The following is a 9,963-nucleotide window of genomic DNA, read 5'->3' on the forward strand; positions in this document are numbered from 1 at the left end:
AGAAAGTATCCATGGAGCTAAAGAGATCTGCAACCCTGTAGGTGCAACATTATGAACTAACCAGTACCCCGGAGCTCTTGACTCTAGCTGCATATGTATCAAAAGATGGCCTAGTCGGCCATCACTGGAAAGAGAGGCCCATTGGACAGGCAAACTGTATATGCCCCAGTACAGGGGAACGCCAGGGCCAAAAAATGGGAATGGGTGGGTAGGGGAGTGGGGGGGGGGAGGGGGGACTTTTGGGATAGCATTGGAAATATAATTGAGGAAAATACGTAATAAAAAAAAGAAAAGGAGTTGTATCCAGGACACACATGTTCACTTAAAAGTTAATGATATGGGGCTGGAGAGATGGTTCAGTGGTTAAGCGCACTGACTGCTCTTCCAAAGGTCCTGAGTTCAATTCTCAGCAACGGCAACTATCTTTAGTGGGAATTCAATGCTCTCTTCTGGTGTGTCTGAAGACAGTGACAGTATACTCACTTACATAAGATAAGTATATCTTAAAAAAGAGCTAATGACATGGATTAAAAATGAGGGCAAGATTCCTACCATATACTCATAAAAAGAGCTGCACAGTTACTCACTATATACAAAAGTTTTAGCTCTTGGGTTATCGAGATTTAGGCTCCAGTGAGCTATCATGGCAGAGTAATGACTGCTGTTAAAGCAACAGGGAACCGGGGCTTGAAGTAATAGCTCAGTGGTTAAGACCACTGGCTGCTCTTGTGGTGGAGCCATGTTCAGTCCCCAGAACCTACACAGTGGCTGACACTCATCTGTAATTAAAGTTCTCAGGGAATCTGATGCTCTTTTCTGGCCTCTGTGGGCACCATGTATTCAGGTGGTACAGAGTTAAATCCAGGTGTTCATGCATATAAAATGAAATTTAATAGGTAAGGGAAAGCTCTAGCAGTGGCTGCAGTATTGGAGGACTTTAGGAATGTTCTGTATTTTCATAGAAGTGGTTGCGTAGTTTATGAGATTGTCAAAAGTCACTGAAAGGTACACTTAAGATGGGAGCACTTGGGTGCACAGATTCGGTAGGCATTACCCATTTAAGGTGGATTTTTAGAAACATCAAGCTTATCAATATGGAATATGAGAAAAGGAGGGTTTTTCCTCTTTCTTGTTTCTTTTGTTTTTGAGACACAATCTCATGTAGGTTGGTTTCTAAAAGCTTGCTGTGTAGGTAAGGTTAACCTTCATCTCCTTACCTCCTATCATCTGTAATTATCGCTGAAGCCAGGACTCAAGTAGCCCAGGCTGGTTTCCTGATACCAATATAGCTAAGGGTGATCTCTAACTTTGGATCTCCCTGCCTCTACCTCCAAAGTGCTTCAATTACGCGTGAGCACTTGGAGACTAGGTTTATGTGTAGAACCCAGGGCAGACATTCTTCTAACTAAGCTACTCCTATTGGCACGTGTATGGCTTTCCTCATGGTGTTAAGGTTATCCCAGTCTACTCTAAATCTACAGATGGAAGAACACTCAGAAGCAGGGCGTTGGTGGTTTGCCCAAAAAGCATCAATGGAATGGAAGCAGAATATTAGTCAAGTTGGATGATATGCTATGGTAGATGTTTTCTGACTTGAAATGCCCAGATAATGGTGCATGCAATTTGCAGAGAATTTGAGATGTTCAGAAATGGAGTCAGTTATCAAGAACTTTGGATTGAATTTGAACATAACACCAGTCAACAGATTTGCTCCATCTGTTACCATGCGCAACTCATGAAAACTGCAGGGTTTTAGAGCTTTGTGCCTAATAATTTCAGGCAAGGATTTCTTTTTCTAAATAGTTTTCTGGTGATTCTCATGAGGCTCCTGGCTTGGTAAACATTTTATGGACAATCACAGGGTGTAGTAAAAGTTGCTGAGGCTGAGAGATGGAGAGATGGCTACACAAGATGCCAATGAGACTAACCTATTTCTGGAGTTGAACTTCATAATGGAGACCTTTTAAAGTCTTATGAAGAGAGACCAAGCTCCCTAGAGGTTGTGCCACACCCTTATTTCCCTTGATTAGTATCCAAATGCCAGGATACTCCATAGATTATCTTCACTGCACATAGGATAACGAGAGACAGAAGCTTCACAGATGGGTTGAGAAATGGTCACCACACTGAAGAACCAATTTCAAGAGTCTCATTTAAGTTTATTTAAAACAGAGAAGACTAGTTTTTCAAATATGTTTTCCCTGAAAAAAAAAACCAGCTTAAAAAATAATAGCACTATTCACAGACCTAAAAACAATCTGTGGGGTTTTTTTTATGTAATTAAAATTTACTGGGAACAATTATATGTTATCAAGCACACTGATGAGATAAACACAAATTGGAGATCATGCCACATTGGAGATGAAAAAAAAATGGTAAGATCAATGTACTTACTGACCTCAATCTTCACGGAAATATAAATTAGGTAATAAGAGTACAGTGGGCGGCTCTTGATAACACACACAACCTCATTATAAACCTCAGCTGAGTGAAGGCAGCTCCAGCCCCCTCAAATATAATCGACTTTCTATCATGATGGCACAGAGGCTAAAATGTCCTTAATGTTGGGAAATGGATTTTAAAGAAGACTAGACTATTTTATCTATAATTTAAGAACTCTCCCTCTCTGTACTTTTAGCCTTAAATCTCAAACTCCAAAGTCTCAGAAGTTCTTTAAATGATGAAATTTGGTTTTCAATATGTTTCCATAAAACCACCGAGGCCTGGAACTATTTGTTAAAGGATTGTGTCAGAGTTAATTTTGGCTTTTTTGCTCTAGCAAATCAAATGCTGAGTATCTTTGGAACACGAAATGTTCCAAGGCTCCAAAATATAGAGAAATAGAAAGCCTGACCTAGGTGTGAAGGGGTTTTTATTATAGTTGTCAATTTTGATTCCCACCTTGGCTTTTACTAGTAAGACTAGTGCAGGCTCCATTTCACTCACTGACGATAAGTCTGGTCTCCTACCAGTACTGTCTATCTCATTGCTGGGAAGGCTCAAGAAACTCGTTTGTCCTTACAGGGAGCCTTTCCTCAAATCCCACCAGATGGCTTACATTTTCAGAAAGTGCAGGAACCCTGCAGTTTTGAATATGATCCCATGAATATCCCAGAAAACACTGTGCTATGAGCACCTATTCCTTGGGCTGGCAGCTTCCTGCTCCTTTCAGGGATACATTTCCCTCTAACCTGCTCATCTTGACCAGGGCCTTTGTCACCTGCTGCTGCTCACTTTCTTCAGTCTCATTTCCTGTCCCTTCCAGATTTTTGTTTGAGGTACACAAGGCTTGGCCTACCTTAACATACTATTTTCCAGGGTCATGGTCTCCTATCCAGCGGTCTGTCATCATTGGTTGTCACTTGCTCTGAAAGCTCCTTTTAATCCCAGCAGAGGAGGGAGACATCCTCTTCCCTTTGCCATCTGAAGATACCTCTGTCTAAGGTAGATTCGAACATTGCTTTTCATGAGATTATAAACTTCTTCGAGCCACTGACTTCATTAGTATCTCAGCCTTGGTCATCCCTGTGCTAAGCATACAGTAGATGTGTAAAGATGTCTGTTGAGCATGTGGATTCATCTCTAACCCCAAATATCGGAACAGACTGGAATGCACAGGTCTCCTGGTAACTCTAACATGTAACTTGACACCTGAGAGGAGGAAACCCCAGTTGAGACTATGCCTTCCTAAGACTAGGCTATAAGGAAGTCTGTAGAGCATTTTCTTATTTAGTGTAGGCAGGGCAAATTGTAGGTTGAAGGTTATGTGGCTGGATTAGAGTCCCAATTCCTTCCGTGGAAGTCTTACCTGGTTATAGGAGATGGCCATCTCAGCCTCCATATCCCCCTATGCTAGGAGTCTTAGATAGGGGCATTCTCTTAGACTTCTGGGAGTTTTCACTCCACTAAATTTCTAGCTCGTCCCAGAGATGACTCCCAATTCCAGTTGTCTCTTCCAGTACTCTCTCCCTCCATCCTCCCCAAAACTAATCTCTCCTGTTTCTATCTCCCTAATTGTCAGGAGCTTACTGGCCTGGAGTGGGTTGAGACACAGAGTCAGAATCTGGTGACTTTAAAGCGTGATGGTCTCTGGACGTTCTAGCTCTCCAACTATACTGAATGCTGACTTCTAAAAAGTCCTAAAAGCTTTCTTTCTCTTCTGAGAGTTAAAAGCTCCTAGCTTAGGCGATTAACACATGTAGCCTAACAGTGCAGGGAGGCAGGGGGGGTGGGGTGGGGAAGGAAGATTAAGTAAAGAACTAATTGCCAGAGCCTTTTCCTTTTTATCCAAATACCTCTTGCTTGCCAGGCTAGGGGGAAGTTTGGAGTAGTAAACTTCTACTGAGCCAGGAGAAGAGAATCACTTTCACAGAAGGAAAAACTTTAAAATTTGGATATTTTATGTTTTTTTTTTTTAACATTCTGGCTTTTATTTAAGAAGTGATTTAATTCAATATTTGATTCGGTACTATTTTTGATTCCCAGAATTGGGTGGAAATAAGGTTTAAGCAGTGTCCCTGATACTTCCTTATAAGAGAAAGCATAATGGAGGCTAGGCAATAAACATTGACTGCTGCTTACATAAACTCGGCTATAGAAAAAGAAAGGGACATTTAAGTTCTGTTTGAGGCATTCTCATTTTTCAACACTGTGCACTAGTAACAGGATATTCCACATGTTCCACCACTGACAAGTACTCTATCAATGACCATGAAGAAACAGTATCCTTACCAATGCCATTCATATTGTTTTATATCCAAACACATGCATATAAAACATTTGCACAGATATTAATGTTAAGAATTGAAAAATGCACAGAAAGGTCCACAAATAGATGTTTGTGTCCTGGAGCCATACAGATGTTTTCAAGGCTGGAGGATGAACCTTGGCTACCTGTTTAAAAGCTTATCATGATTCATGTATGTTAAGGAGAGTTCCAGAATTGAGGTGCCCTTTGACTCTAGTTTTGGAATTCCTCCTTCACCCTCACATTGACTGTTGTGTTGATAAAAATAAGCAAACTTCTTTTTTAGAGCCTCTGTTATGAAGGCAGGGCAGCAGGGTCAGTTGTATCCTTGGGCCTAGGCTTTACATCCTTGGACCTCTTGACTTACCATAACTTCACAATGTTCATGTCTTTTTAAAGATATCTAGCATATTTGGTATGTCGGGCTTCTTTGGGTGACCCTTAGCCAAAGTCTTTCCAGCATCTCTTTTGTTCTCCCTGTCCTTTAACCAGATCAAGAGCAGATATACTTTGGTGGAGCACCAATGGAGGAGGAGGGGAAGAAGGTGATGGTGCTATGGTAACGGATGTGGATGTATCTAAGTGACCTGAACTGGGATTCTGTTGCTCCTGCAGGGTCACAATCTTGGCATTCTGAGCTCTAATAGCAGCAAGCTCATTCTGGAGTGTCCAGATCCTCTTCAAGGCTTCCTCATGGGTCTCACTTTGGAGGAGGCTCATCTTGAAAGAAGTTCAAGAAGGAAATATGCCTCCTCTGGGGTTTCTCAGAGAAAGGAAGGTCTTCTTCAAGGGGAGAGGCTTGGGCCTTACCTCTGCCCTCTTGTTGAGCACCCTCCTTCTGTAGATCCAACATCAGCAAAAGATGCCATCACATCCTCTCCTAGGACTCTTGGATACTGAATCAGAGATATGTGGGTACCAATTTTCCTGATGATACTTCAAGATGAACCATACAGGTTTACAGACCAAAATACACACTGACCCCAATTTGCTGAAACACCATCCTCATGGGCACTTAATCCAGCCCAGCATTTAGATGGCCAAGTCTTCCCATCATGCAGTTGAAGTACTTCAGGCATCAATAGCAGCACATGGTCCATAGAACATACTCTGCTGCTTTGATATTTCTATTAATGTGAGACCTTGGATGAATAAGAAAGGAAAGTTCTGGATTAATAGTGATGTACTTCTGTGTTAAGTTGACAAAAGTTGAGTTGTCATGTCTAGTTTTATGTCAGGTTAACACAAAATAGAGTCATGGGAGATGGGGGAGTATCAGTTGAGACAATGTCTCAATAAGAATTGCCTATAGGCCCTAGCGCTGCTTGAATTTCTGCCCTGATTTCATTCAGTGATGGACTGCAAAGTGGAAATATACAACAAATAAACCTTTTTGCCCCAGTTTTCTTTTGGTCCCGGTGTTTCATCATAGCAATAAAAACCCTAACCAGGAATTTAAAGTAATTTTGAAGTAATATGATCTCCTCAACTCTAAGGCTTCTTATTATCTCTCCTCCTCCTCCTCCTCCTCTTCTTCTTCCCTACCCCCTCACCTCCTCCTCTTCTTCTTTTTCCTTCTCTTCTTTTCTCCTTCTTTCTCCTCCCTCTCCTCCTCTTCCTCCTCTTCCTCCTCCTCCTCTTCTTTTTCCTCCTCCTCCTCTTCTTTTCTTCTTCTTTTCTTCTTCTTCTTCTTCTTCTTCTTCTTCTTCTTCTTCTTCTTCTTCTTCTTCTTCTTCTTCTTCTTCTTCTTCTTCTTCTTCTTCTTCTTCTTCTTCCTTCTTCTTCTTCTTCTTCTTCTTCTTCTTCTTCTTCTTCTTCTTCTTCTTCTTCTTCTTCTCCTCTTCCTCCTCCTCCTCCTCCTCCCCCCCTCCTCCTCCTCTTCCTCCTCCTCCTCTTCTTCTCTTCTTCTTTTCTTCTTCTTCTTCTTCTTCTTCTTCTTCTTCTTCTTCTTCTTCTTCTTCTTCTTCTTCTTCTTCTTCTTCTTCTTCTTCTTCTTCTTTTTCTTCTTCTTCTTTCTTCTTCTCTCCTCCTTCATCTTCGTCTCCTTCTCCTTCCTTCTTCCTTTCTTCTAGTGATATTTTGTCCCTTAGGCTGTGAGTCAGAGCTGAGCTGGCCCACATGCCCTTGACTCATAAGTTTAGGCTTGTTATTTCGAATTAGATGCCTTCTTGACATCCTCCTCTCTACTGTTACTTTGTTCCTCCTGGGTTTTGGTCTTTGACATATTTCTGATTTTTGTTCTTAGGGTGTCAGATGCCAGCTCTTTTCTGTAACAATTCTAATTCTGACCCCATTGATTTTGTCTCCTTATGCTATCTGGATTCCATCTTGATGATCTATCTCCTCTCATTCATGAAGAAGATATCACTTCTTCATGGGCAGAGCTCGACACCAAAATGGCATCAGGTGCAGTGACTATAACTAGTGTGTTAGAATAGGATGCTGGAGTGGGAACCAGGGAACAAGGGCAGTGGAATCAGACCCTTACAGTTAAAGTACAACACAGCTACCGGGAAAAGCAGAACAGGCAGATCAAATCCAGGGCATGTTCAGGTCTCATGAGTCTGAATCTCCATCTGATGAAAAGCCAAGAAAGGCACAGCATCAAGGTGAAAAGTTCATGGTGTCCCAGGTTAAGGACATAATTACTAACTTGTCCCTTTGGCTGAGTGTAATGAACAGTGGAGACATGAGTTGTCAAGTTTGGGGGAGACAATAAATGTTTATATCCCTTTGTGAAAATAATCACGATGGGGAATTACAGGAGAAGATGTGAAGGTGGTGAGGTGAGGACTGCTGCCCCTGCCTAGCCTGACATTTTAGGGTATAGTCCCTTCTATCTCAGGCCTCTACATTTGCATGGCCACCACAGGCATCATCTTGTCCTGAGTGCCACATCCCCTGCCAGCCAGCTATGTTTCCTTGATGTCACTGTTCTATCTGCTACTTAGTGATTCTCCTATTTATTGCACACTTACTCCTTAATACATCATCTGAATGGCTGCTCTAGCCCTGTCCCTTCCAATCAGCCTCAAATCTTCTTACTCTCCGCTCATGACCTTGCCTCTGATTTTCCTGAAAAGACTGAAGACATCAAATGAACATTCTTCTACTCCCCGCTCCTGCCAAAGCTTCATTGCTGCTGCCTCTAAATGCTCCCGATCTTTTGCTTGATGTCCTTTCTTTCCTATTGACTCGGATAAAAGACATCCTTCATCCTCTTGAGTGCTGACCTGCTTTCCTCTGCTCCAGACCATTCCTTTCCCCTCTCAAACTCCTTCAGGTGACTCTGCCTCTGACATTCTCTAAGTAACAATGCAGGTGAGATAGAAGAATTAGAAAAAAAGGGTCTGGTGTGCATGTGCGTGTACATGTGTGAACACATACATGTGTGTGTGTGTGTGTGTGTGTGTGTATTTGTAGGTATGCATATATGTGCACCCACACATATATGTGTGTGTGTTCATGTGTATTTGTGGGCACAAGTGTTTATATGCATGTGTATGTATGCATTCACATGTGTATGTAAGTGTGCACAAGAATATGTGTACACCCACCATGAAACTGAAGAAGAATGAAGACCAAAGTGTGTACACTTTGTCCCTTCTTAGAATTGGGAACAATCACCCATGGAAGGAGTTACAGAGACAAAGTTTGGAGCTGAGACAAAAGGATGGACCATCTAGAGACTGCCATATCCAGAGATCCATCCCATAATTAGCCTCCAAACGATGACACCATTGCACACACTAGCAAGCATTTGCTGAAAGGACCCTGATATAGCTGTCTCTTGTGAGACTAGGCCGTGGCCTAACAAACACAGAAGTTGATGCTCACAGTCAGCTATTGGATGGATCACAGGGCCCTCAATGGAGGAGCTAGAGAAAGTATCCAAGGAGCTAAAGAGATCTGCAACTCTGTAGGTACAACAACATTGTGAACTAACCAGTATCCTGGAGCTCTTGACTCTAGCTGCTTATGTATCAAAAGATGGCGTAGTCGGCCATCAGTGGAAAGAGAGGCCCATTGGACTTGCAAACTTTATATGCCCCAGTACAGGGGAACGCCAGGGCCAAAAAGTGGGAATGGGTGGGTAGGGGAGTGGGGGGGAGGGTATGGGGGACTTTTGGGATAGCATTGGAAATTTAATTGAGGAAAATACATAATAAAAAATATTTTAAAAAAAGAATATGTGTATACCCACATGTGTATGTATGTGTTTGTGCGAGTGTGTGTGTATGTTTGTTGGGGGCACAGAGGACCTTGTACTCCCCTTATACCTGTCCTTAGGGGAGATGTCACATGTACATAATAGCCTGCTGACCTCCATGTTATCAGTTAGAGACCATATTAGATTTTAAGCCCTTTAACTATAGAACCCACCCTCATGGTCACATGTAATTGGTAGAGGAGTTTCTATGTAATCACATCTTAAGCTTTATTGTGCCCCTGAAATTGGGCTGGTTGGACTGGCTGCTGCCTGGACACTTCCAAAATTGTACTGTGTTTTAAAAACATGACAATGAACCAACTGGCATTAGAGTCCCCAAAGTCTGATCGAGGTTAAGAAAATTATTCTGCACTGGGTTTTTATTCTTACCTCTCTGGGATGTCCATTCCCTGTGTGACACCTTCAGGGACCCACCTTAACTAGTGTACATGTGTGTGTGCGTGCAAGTACATATGTATGCACATGCATGCTTGTTTAGAGGCTAGAGATCAAACTTTGGTGTGATTTCGCAGGGGACCTTGTATTTTCAGACAGGGTCTCTCAATGAGACCTGAGACTTGGTGGTTATGCTAGGCTAGATAAGAAGCTTGTATCATTATGTCCAGTTTTTCATGTGGGTTCCAGAAAGTGACACTCTGGTTCTCATTCTTGTATGGTGAGCACTTTACTGACTAAGCCATCTTCTCAGCTCCTCAAAACAGAGCATGTCCTTATATCCTGGATCTCCTATATCTTTAAAGTATGATTTTCTACCTCAAACAACATATATGTGAAGAAGCACCTCATTTTTACCTAGGGACTTGTCAATAACTTGGGACAGGTTATCTGATATTTGCGTATCTTATTTGCTGCTATTTCTTCCCAGGATTGGTCTTTTCTTCCTCCCACTCAGGTAACTACTGTTGGTTTTAGTGATGGGTTTGCCATCAGCTTCCTGGATCTCCTGACAGATACTCACAGGCACCAATCGGGAGGAGGCTTTCCG

General features: G+C 42.2%; 1 pseudogene; it reads right to left on the bottom strand.

Annotated features, from left to right (window-relative positions):
- Positions 1 to 4,800: 4,800 nt before the first annotated feature.
- Positions 4,801 to 5,779, bottom strand: Gm6362 (annotated as a pseudogene).
- Positions 5,780 to 9,963: the final 4,184 nt, after the last annotated feature.

The sequence above is a fragment of the Mus musculus genome, chromosome 10 (assembly GCF_000001635.26).
Source record: "Mus musculus strain C57BL/6J chromosome 10, GRCm38.p6 C57BL/6J".
NCBI classification, from domain to species: Eukaryota; Metazoa; Chordata; class Mammalia; order Rodentia; family Muridae; genus Mus; species Mus musculus.